Below are 9,800 nucleotides of genomic sequence, written 5' to 3'. Positions count from 1 at the left end.
CCTGGAATGAAAGGTAAGTTTTTTTTCTTTTACTTTTTAACAATTAAAAAATTCAATAACTTTTAAAATAACTTTAAACTTTAAAAACATTTTTATTGCAATCCAATAAAAAAAAAAAAAATGATTCTGCAATACTTTATAACAAACGTGAATAAAAAAATATGAATCTCCGATTTAAAAAAAATCATTGTTTTTTAAGATAGAGTCGACAGGTTGATTTTTAAAAAATATTTAGTAATAAGCATGTCGAAAATATTAACATATTCAAAAATTACGAAAACTCATCAAGTTGAACAATTAACAACTACTATTGTATTTATAGTAAAAAAAAAGTCTATCACTATAGACTACAAATAATTTAATATAAACTTTGCGTGTTAAATCGTCATTTTCTACTCTATAATATCTTAGAAAAATGCAATTTTACCCAATTTTCCGAAAAAGTTACTTTAACCTATAAATATCTTACTACTCGATGAATTTTCGTAATTTTTTAAAATATTACTATTTTAAAATTACAGCTATGTGATGAGTTTGCTAAAAACGGCATATTTTTTTTTTTAATTCAGAGATCAACTCTATTTAAAACAAGCACCAAAAATTCCCTAAAATTAAATGATTTTATCTGACATTTAAATTTTGTCATTTTTTTCTGTCTCATATCCTATTTTGTTTTCCTTGTTTTTGGGGAGGGTGGTCGATGGAGATTAGATCCTATGTTTTGTTAACTATTCTGTACTTTCACTTAACAATTTTATAAATAAAAAATATCATAAAAATCTTTGAGCATAACAAAACAGCAAAAATTGTCATCGTGGTTTTCTATCCGTGTTTTGTTTAATTATCGATTTTTGAATGATTATCAGGACTTCCTATATGACTGTTTTATATCGACCATTTTTTTCTAATTCTTACATAAGGTTTGCTACGAATTTTTTAAAAGTAAATAAACACTTCAAAATAAGTTAAAACACAGAACAATGTGATCCAAGTAGGTAGAAGAGTTACTTATGTTGCTTTTCGTAACAATCATTGGTTATAGATTTGATTTTGGACCACTTTTTCGTTTTTTTCCTAAAATGCCCATTAAATTGTAAGGTGAAAGTACAAATTAGTTAGCAATGGACCCCCTTCCTAATGTTAAGAATAGCTTTCTAAATAATATTGTTATTAATAAGTGGAGGTGTCCTTTAAAATATATATATAATGTATGAGTAAATGTCCCCTCCCCAGATTTAAAATTTTAAATTAAACTTCATTTTTATATATTTTTTAAAGATGGATAAGATGGCACGTTTTAAAATATCAAATATGAATTTAAATATTAACATTAAAAACGCCAACAACAATATTTTTGTTGATTAAATAAGTTGGTAAAAAGACAAAATATTTAACAACACATTTACGCTTTTATTTCACTTTAAGAAACGTAAGAAAGTCAAAAGACATGTTAGCCCCCCCCCCCACTAATTGCTGCAAAAATTAGAAACTGTGATCAAATACATGACTGGTTGTCCGCTAACTGGCCAGGAAATGGGTGCTCATATTATGTTAATTTGTATAGGAAATTTAAGAGTTGCTGAAATGTAAAAACCTAAAAAGTACATTTGTAACATTTAAGGGGTAAATTATGCTGCGTAATGTGTGTTTGTGAGTTAGTTGTGTTTGTGATGTATTTGCGTTGTTGAACGTCACCAAATGAATATATGTTGTGTTGTTATCTATGTCATGCTTACCTTGTTATTTCACGGGCCTTCTAAATATATCTTGTACATTGTTTTGTATAACAGACTATTGTCTTCATATCCTTAATGTCTATCTTAAAACCCGTGATTCATCTAGATGTTTCTGTTGTTTGTTTCTGGGGAAGCTGGAATCTGTTTAAAGACAGAAATAGTTTACAACACATAGGCTCTTATCCATCCTAAAGAAATGTAAGAAAAAACGTATCTCCTCATTAATTGCTACAAAATTTGGAAACTGTGACTAATGACATGTCCGTAAGAAAGCATAAACATATATTATCCCACTCCTCACTAACTAATTGCTAATCGGTAACTGTGACTAATGACATATCAGGTTTACTGCTATATGGCCATGAAGTAGGTTCTTATTTATGTTTAGTTTATATAGAAAAGTGATCCCCTGCTCTAAAATCTAACATTAGAAACTGTGACCAATTACATGCCTGGGTAACCACTAACTATCCATGTAGGTTCTCATATGTTAATGTATATAAGAAAGTGATTTATTTTAAAATCTAAAATATTTATTATAATTTTTAATTCCTTTAGTGCATATATTTTAAGGACTGTCGGAATATAAAAGCCTAAAAAAAAAGGTACATTTAAACTATGCTGGATTAGATAATAAAGATTTACCAAAATATTTTTTTACTTCGATTTTTTGTAAAATTATTTTGTGTACGTGGGAAAGCATATTTTTAATGAACAATTTTTATTTACTTTATTTCTATGATGGTATCATTTTTAGAGGGGCGTATCGACAACTCTTTTAATTTCTAAAATTCTAAACTACATTGAAAACAGCACGTAAATTAGTTTGGTTTCAATGATAACGATGGAAGCAGGTCCTGAAATTTGATTGGAGATTACGTGTCAAGAAAAAAAGACAAGAAAAACACATAAAACACAACAAAATGTCTGAAAAAAAAGAACAATAGAAAAAAAAGCAATACACACGCACACACGCACAACCTTTTCACAAAGATAGAAAAGAAAGGCATACAGACACACATATGTAACTTTTTGCGTGATTTTTTTTTGTTGTGTAAACACCTGTGGTCTGAATCACTGCATTATAAAAAGTATATATATAATCACTAGGGTTATGACAACAGAATATTCTTTTCATTATTTTTACTCTCAAGTATATATTAGTTAATATCTCATATGTTTTTAGATAGAGTGATGTGCTTCTCGATTGATTAACTGAGTCAAAACAATAAGAATATTCCCTAGAACTGTGCTCTGAATCATTGTGTTCTAGCCAAGAATTTCTTAAATTTTCAAGGGTTATATTTATATTTTAATCTTAAAAGTATATATCTAATCACATATAATATTACAGGATTACTTTGTGTAGGGATTGAGTTATGTTCGACAAATATCTTTTTGAATTGTTTTAATTTGCTTTAGTTTGCAATGATTTTAAAATGTCGTCTATCATTCTCTTCCTATTATTATTATTATTATTATTATTATTATTATTATTATTATTATTATTATTATTATCTGTTTATGGTAATTTAAATATTCAGTCTTACTTTAAGATTTAAACCTACAACATTAAAACGTTGTTAAGTCAAACGAATATGATTTTATATAATTTTTTACATTCAGATTAGATAAGAATGAAAGGAATCTGTTTTTTCTTTCAAGTAAGAAAGCTAATTGGACCTAAGGGGCTTATATATTGGCCACAACTACAGGGATATAATAATACGGTTAGGTTTAATATTAATCTGTTTCAAATAATTCAAATATTTAGTCATACTTATATTTAAAGATAAAAAAAAATCCAGCATGGTGATAAGTTACAAACCTGTTATTAAAAATATTTTGACGTTCATATCAATTAGGAATGAACAGATATTTAAAGATAAAACATTCAAGATGTTTTTCCTACTCTTTTCATCCTAAATAAGACGTATTACCACCTGGATGTAAGGGACTAGTATTTGGGATTATTACTAAGAGGAGAGTAACGAGATGTTTGTTCACATTACATTTAAACTACTGCATTTTAGTACACTCAAGGAATCAGAAACAGGGACAGAATTCCAGAGTTTAGCAGACTGAGTGAAAGAACAGTTTGACTTTTCCGGTATATAGCGACATAAATAGTGAAGGTGTGAGATTTTGCTGATTGTCAGTTTAATTCAAAGTATGTACGTCAGAGGGGGTACAATTACTATATATTCATCACGTCATATTCGATGAAATTACTTATAAAACATATGGATGCAAAATTGTAGAGATGGGACACAGTGGATATTAAGCGTATGGGTGTGCCCGCTCTATTGTGCTCAGGTCAAACAACTGATCTCTGACCTCTTTGGAACTGTGGCTTGTGATGTCTAGTCATCCGAGAGACCTCAACATTGAATTCTAAACGCTTCTGTGTAGAATTCTGCTGAAAGCAAAGAAAAAAAACGAAGCTTGCATGTCCAGAAAGAAGAAGACGAATCAGGGTTCTATGTACTAAAAATTAATTTCACAAATATTACAGTTCTTTTTGCATTTTAAATTCACAAATCTCTCTCTTCCTCACTCAGTCAGTCAGAGGGTCGTCAGGCGTTGGAAGCGGTAGTATCGCCTCGAGATTTCGACATAATCTCTCTGTTTTCGAGTGGGTATTGGATTTTCTAATAAGATCACGGTTTGGGGTCGACGATCAACCCAACCAATCAAAGCAAGCTACACATGCAATTCAGATCTGGGGAAACCCCCAGGTCTGAATTGCATGTGTATTGAAATCTGAAGCCAAAATGAAATCATTTTTACATCACCTGAGGGTCAATACACATCATTCAGAAAGTCCTTGTCTGAAAACAGATGTCCTCGAGGCCAGACAGGTCTAGTTCTATCTGCACATTTTTCTGACATTTCCGGCTACTTCATTCTCAAACAAGAAAACACATGTCAGGTTTTAACAAAAGAAAAATATATATCTGGCTTTGACAATAAAATAAAATATATATCTATATATTTTAATTGAATATTTTTAATATCTACCACTGTCCGGGTTTTGATTAGACAATCTTAGCATATTAACCCGTCCCAGCGGGGAAGTCTCAACCTCCCCAATTGGGAGTAAATCGCTCCCTCAAGTCGATCAAATTATAGCGGAACTTATTAGATTAAAGATTCTGTTTTAATCTTTTGTCTAAGATGATTGTTATGGTATTTACAGCTACCTATATATTGAAACAAAGATTCTGTTTTAATCTTTTGTCTAAGATGATTGTTATGGTATTTACAGCTACCTATATATTGCAACAAAGATTCTGTTTTAATCTTTTGTCTAAGATGATTGTTATGGTATTTACAGCTACCTATATATTGAAACAAAGATTCTGTTTTAATCTTTTGTCTAAGATGATTGTTATGGTATTTACAGCTACCTATATATTGAAACAAAGATTCTGTTTTAATCTTTTGTCTAAGATGATTGTTATGGTATTTACAGCTACCTATATATTGCAACAAAGATTCTGTTTTAATCTTTTGTCTAAGATGATTGTTATGGTATTTACAGCTACCTATATATTGAAACAAAGATTCTGTTTTAATCTTTTGTCTAAGATGATTGTTATGGTATTTACAGCTACCTATATATTGAAACAAAGATTCTGTTTTAATCTTTTGTCTAAGATGATTGTTATGGTATTTACAGCTACCTATATATTGAAACAAAGATTCTGTTTTAATCTTTTGTCTAAAATGATTGTTATGGTATTTACAGCTATCTATATATTGAAACAATACTCAATGCATAAAATCTAATGTAATTTTCTAGCAGGGTTGAGAAAACCTTCTTTCAAGAAATCTTTCTAATGTTCTGAAATTATTTGCTAATGTATTTGACGGTCAATAAAGTAAAAATTTGTTCATACCAATATTTATAAACAGATGAAACATTAACATACTTATAAGTTAAACGATTGCAAATATTTTTATATTCAGATGAATAAGACGTGATTGGATATATGAATTACATGTGAGTGGATATATTCGCTCAAACAAATGTAGATAGAATAATAGGATTGACAAATATAAGAAAAACATGAATGAATAAAAATAAAAATATATAGAATATCATTGTAGCTTTTTCAACGAAATTAGTGCATTTTGGGTAAAAAACAACCAAACATTCAGAAAATATTTTAATATTTTTGATAATGTTGCATATTTATTTATCAGTTATACATACGTGTTTGAAGAAAGCAAAACCGTGTATGCAATAAATACTTTTTGGATGGACATATGATAATTTACTTTCATTGTTACATTAAGACACACACACACGTGTGTGTGTGTGTGTCTTAATGTAACTTAATGCAAAAACTAAAAACACACATATATATATATATATATATATATATATATATATATATATATATATTTATATATGTATGCCTGACGAATCCTAGCATGAATGAAACGCGGAATAGTCTGTTTAGCTTTATTGTCATATATATTTTATAACTTACTACCTAGCTGTATCTATGTATTGAGTACTGTTGAAGTAAAAACTTAAAGTTTACACATAAAATTATACATTCGTATATTAATGTATGAGATTAAATGAAGTAGTCATATATATATATATGTATATATATATATCTGTATATCGTAATATTGTATATATAAATATATCTCATTACGATTAAAATTATAACAAAACACTAGATAATAAATAATATTTAATGAAATAAATCTAGATGTTGTGGTTCAATCTATTATTCTTTGCAGATATGTTGATTATACATGAAAGACCGAGTTCTTGAACCTGTTTCTGTTGATGAGTCAGACAGAATGACACTACGAAATAGCAATCATTTTGTATCTGTCCATTCCTACCCACCATATTTTAAGGGCCAGTCGATTTAGCAGGTGAATCCTTACACATTTTTTATAGATTAAAATTATCTATGATACTGAGCTTTTAGATTAAATAAATGAAGATGTTGTGGTTCAATCTAATAATATTAACAACAATAAACAAACAATTAATATGTGAATTCAAATACTAAAAATATTGAACTTCATTATTTTTTACAGATATATTTTAACATTACATTGAGCAACACTTGTATTGACTTACTCAACTTGTTAAGTTAGGAAATATAGTCATTTCTGTGATGAGACTTATATAAATGTTTTTAAATGAAATAAATCTAGATATTGTGGTTCAATCTAATAATATTGACAACAAAAAACAAACGGAATACTAATATATTAATGCAAATACTAAAAACATTGTATTTCATTATTTTTTACAGATGTTCCTGATTGAACCCTATTTGAAATTTTAATGGAGGATCATCATCTTTAAACATGAAGCTGTAAACAGTTATTACTTTATTTGAAACACTACTGCAACATCTGTGAGAAAATTTATCATAGTTAACACTATTATTTAATGAATTTTGGAACACTACAACGACATCTGTGAGAAAATTTATTATACTGGACAATTTAATGAATTTTGCTAAACAGTGGTGAAAACATAACACGACTTAAAGGTAATATAAATGTTTGTAAAAATGTATGTAATGTTCAAATATAAGGAATCAGAAAAGTGTGTGATTTTTAACAAATCAATATTTTCTTTAATACCGGAAACTATAGCTCTAAGTGCTACAAATATATTGTAGAAAAGTAAAAGCGTATAGATGAAAAATTCTTTCAAATATCATTTTAAAAGTTGAAATATATGAATTAGTAGATGCTGTCATCTGTACAGTGACGCATCCACAGCTTAAACAAATAATAAAATAATTGAAATAAAAAAGAATGTGTGTGATTATATAATCATTTTGCCACGTATGATTCAGTAAAACATATAGGTACTCACACTCGAAAAAATACATTTTTGTAACGTTTATGAATATTTTTGTTTTCATAACCTTTAGTGATCAATATGAGAGCTCACACTTGTGATGTGTGTAGATATTCTTTTTCTCACAAATCAACCTTAGTAAAACATATGAGAACTCACACTGTAGAAAAGCCATATTCTTGTCGAGTGTGTGAATATTCTTGTTCTCAAAAATGGAGTTTAGTGAGCCATATGAAAACTCATTCCGGGGAAAAGCCACATTCTTGTGATGTTTGTGGATATTCTTTTTCTCACAAATCAACGTTAGTAAAACATATGAGAACTCATACTGGAGAAAAGCCATATTCTTGTCAAGTGTGTGGACACTCTTCCACTTCAAAATCCGACCTAGTGAGACATATGAGAACTCACACTGGGGAAAAGCCGCATTCTTGTAAAGTGTGTGGATATTCTTGTTCTCAAAAATGGAGTTTAGTGAGCCATATGAGAACTCACACTGGGGAAAAGCCACATTCTTGTGAAGTGTGTGGATATTCTTGTTCTGAAAAATCAACGTTAATGAAACATATGAGAACTCACACTGGGGAAAAGCCACATTTTTGTTATGTGCGTGGATATTCTTCTGAAGAATCGAATTTAGTGAAACATATGAAAACTCATACTGAAGAAAAGCCACATTCGTGTCAAGTCTGTGAATATTCTTGTTTTACAAAATCAGATTTAGTGATCCATATGAGAACTCACACAAGGGAGACGCCATTTTCTTGTGAAGTGTGTGGAAAATCATTTTCTACGAAGTCACATTTAATGAGCCATATGCGAACTCACACTGGGAAGAAGCCACATTCCTGTCAAGTGTGTGGATATTCTTTTTCTCAAAAATCAAATTTAGTGACACATATGAAAACTCACACTGGGGAGAAGCCCCATTCTTGCCAAGTGTGTGAATGTACTTTTTCTCAAAAATCAACGTTAGTGAGACATATGAAAACCCATTCTGGGGTAAAGCCACATTCTTGTAAAGTGTGTGGATATTCTTGTTCTCAAAAATCTGTCTTAGTTACACATATGAAAACTCATACTGTGGCAAAGACACATAAAAGCAGAGGGAAACCGAGTGCAAAAGAAAAATATTGAAACGATTTCTCGGTTGAATTGTATAAAATCACAGGTGATTGTTTGGTATCTGGTAGGATACCTAACCTTGACTTATACAAAATGATAAGAAAAATAGAAAATGTTAATGTCTTTGGGAGATTCAATTTGACAGATCGTTGAACATCTGGGATCATGAACCACATCAAACAAGTATCTCAAAAAATATAACAAAAACAAATCTAAATGCCAGCGCCAGGAATCCCAGCAAAGAAATGAAAGCGCATAGAATACTGATTGAAGAAGCTATCCTCATTCCATAGAAACTATTACGTTTATAAAATAACTTTGCTGATTGGTGGTAAGTAGGTTACACAAACATAACTTGGTTTCAATAAAAAAGCGGAGCAATGTTGACAGCTGGTTTGGCTGCCTCATACCAAGCATTACAGTCTTCAAAGGAAGAAAATTAAAAAAAGGGAAAAGCCACATTCTTGTAAAGTGTGTGGATATTTTTGTTCTCAAAAATATAGTGATTTGGGACAGAGCAAACAAAAAAGCGACCGTAATAGAGGTCAGTGTACCCAATGATACAGGGCTTAACAGAGTTGAGAGGGAAAAGATTACAAAGTATCAAGGACTTATGTATGATATGAAACGAAATTGGAAATTAAAAGACGTTTCAATTATACCAGTCATCATAGGAGCAACTGGGCTTATGAAAAAGAACTTTAAAAAGTACATAGCAAGCATACCCGGTGAACCAAGTGCAAGTGAAATACAAACGATTGCACTGAAAGGGACGGCTAGAATACTGAAAAGATCTCTTGGTTGGACTCACTAAAATAGGGGTAAGTGTCAGACATCTGGTTGGATGTCCCATCCCCTAGAAGAAAAAGTTTAAGAAAAATGAAAAAAAAAAATGGAAAAGTCAGATAAAAACAGCTGGTTTGGCTGCCCCATACCAAGCATTACAGTCTTCAAAGGAAGAAAAATAAAAAAGGGAAAAGCCACATTCTTGTAAAGTGTGTGGATATTCTTGTTCTCAAAAATCTGTCTTAGTTACACATATGAAAACTCATACTGTGGAAAAGTCAGATATAAACAGAGGGAAATCG

General features: G+C 30.0%; 1 long non-coding RNA gene across 1 annotated transcript in view; it reads left to right on the top strand.

Moving 5' to 3' along the window:
* LOC145270382 (uncharacterized) overlaps nucleotides 1-8,806 on the top strand; it is a 9,016-nt gene extending 210 nt beyond the window's left edge. The window contains exons 1-2 of the long non-coding RNA XR_013865330.1: nucleotides 1-13; nucleotides 7,028-8,806. The exon at nucleotides 1-13 is cut by the window's left edge and continues 210 nt beyond it. This is a non-coding gene — a long non-coding RNA (uncharacterized LOC145270382). The remainder of the gene's footprint in view (nucleotides 14-7,027) is intronic.
* The last annotated feature ends 994 nt before the right edge of the window (nucleotides 8,807-9,800 follow it).

This window comes from Euprymna scolopes, chromosome 46 (assembly GCF_053919585.1).
Source record: "Euprymna scolopes isolate OS-2025 chromosome 46, ASM5391958v1, whole genome shotgun sequence".
NCBI classification, from domain to species: Eukaryota; Metazoa; Mollusca; class Cephalopoda; order Sepiida; family Sepiolidae; genus Euprymna; species Euprymna scolopes.
The sequence above is the reverse complement of the archived record's forward strand: the minus strand, read 5'-3'. Positions and strand labels throughout refer to the sequence as shown.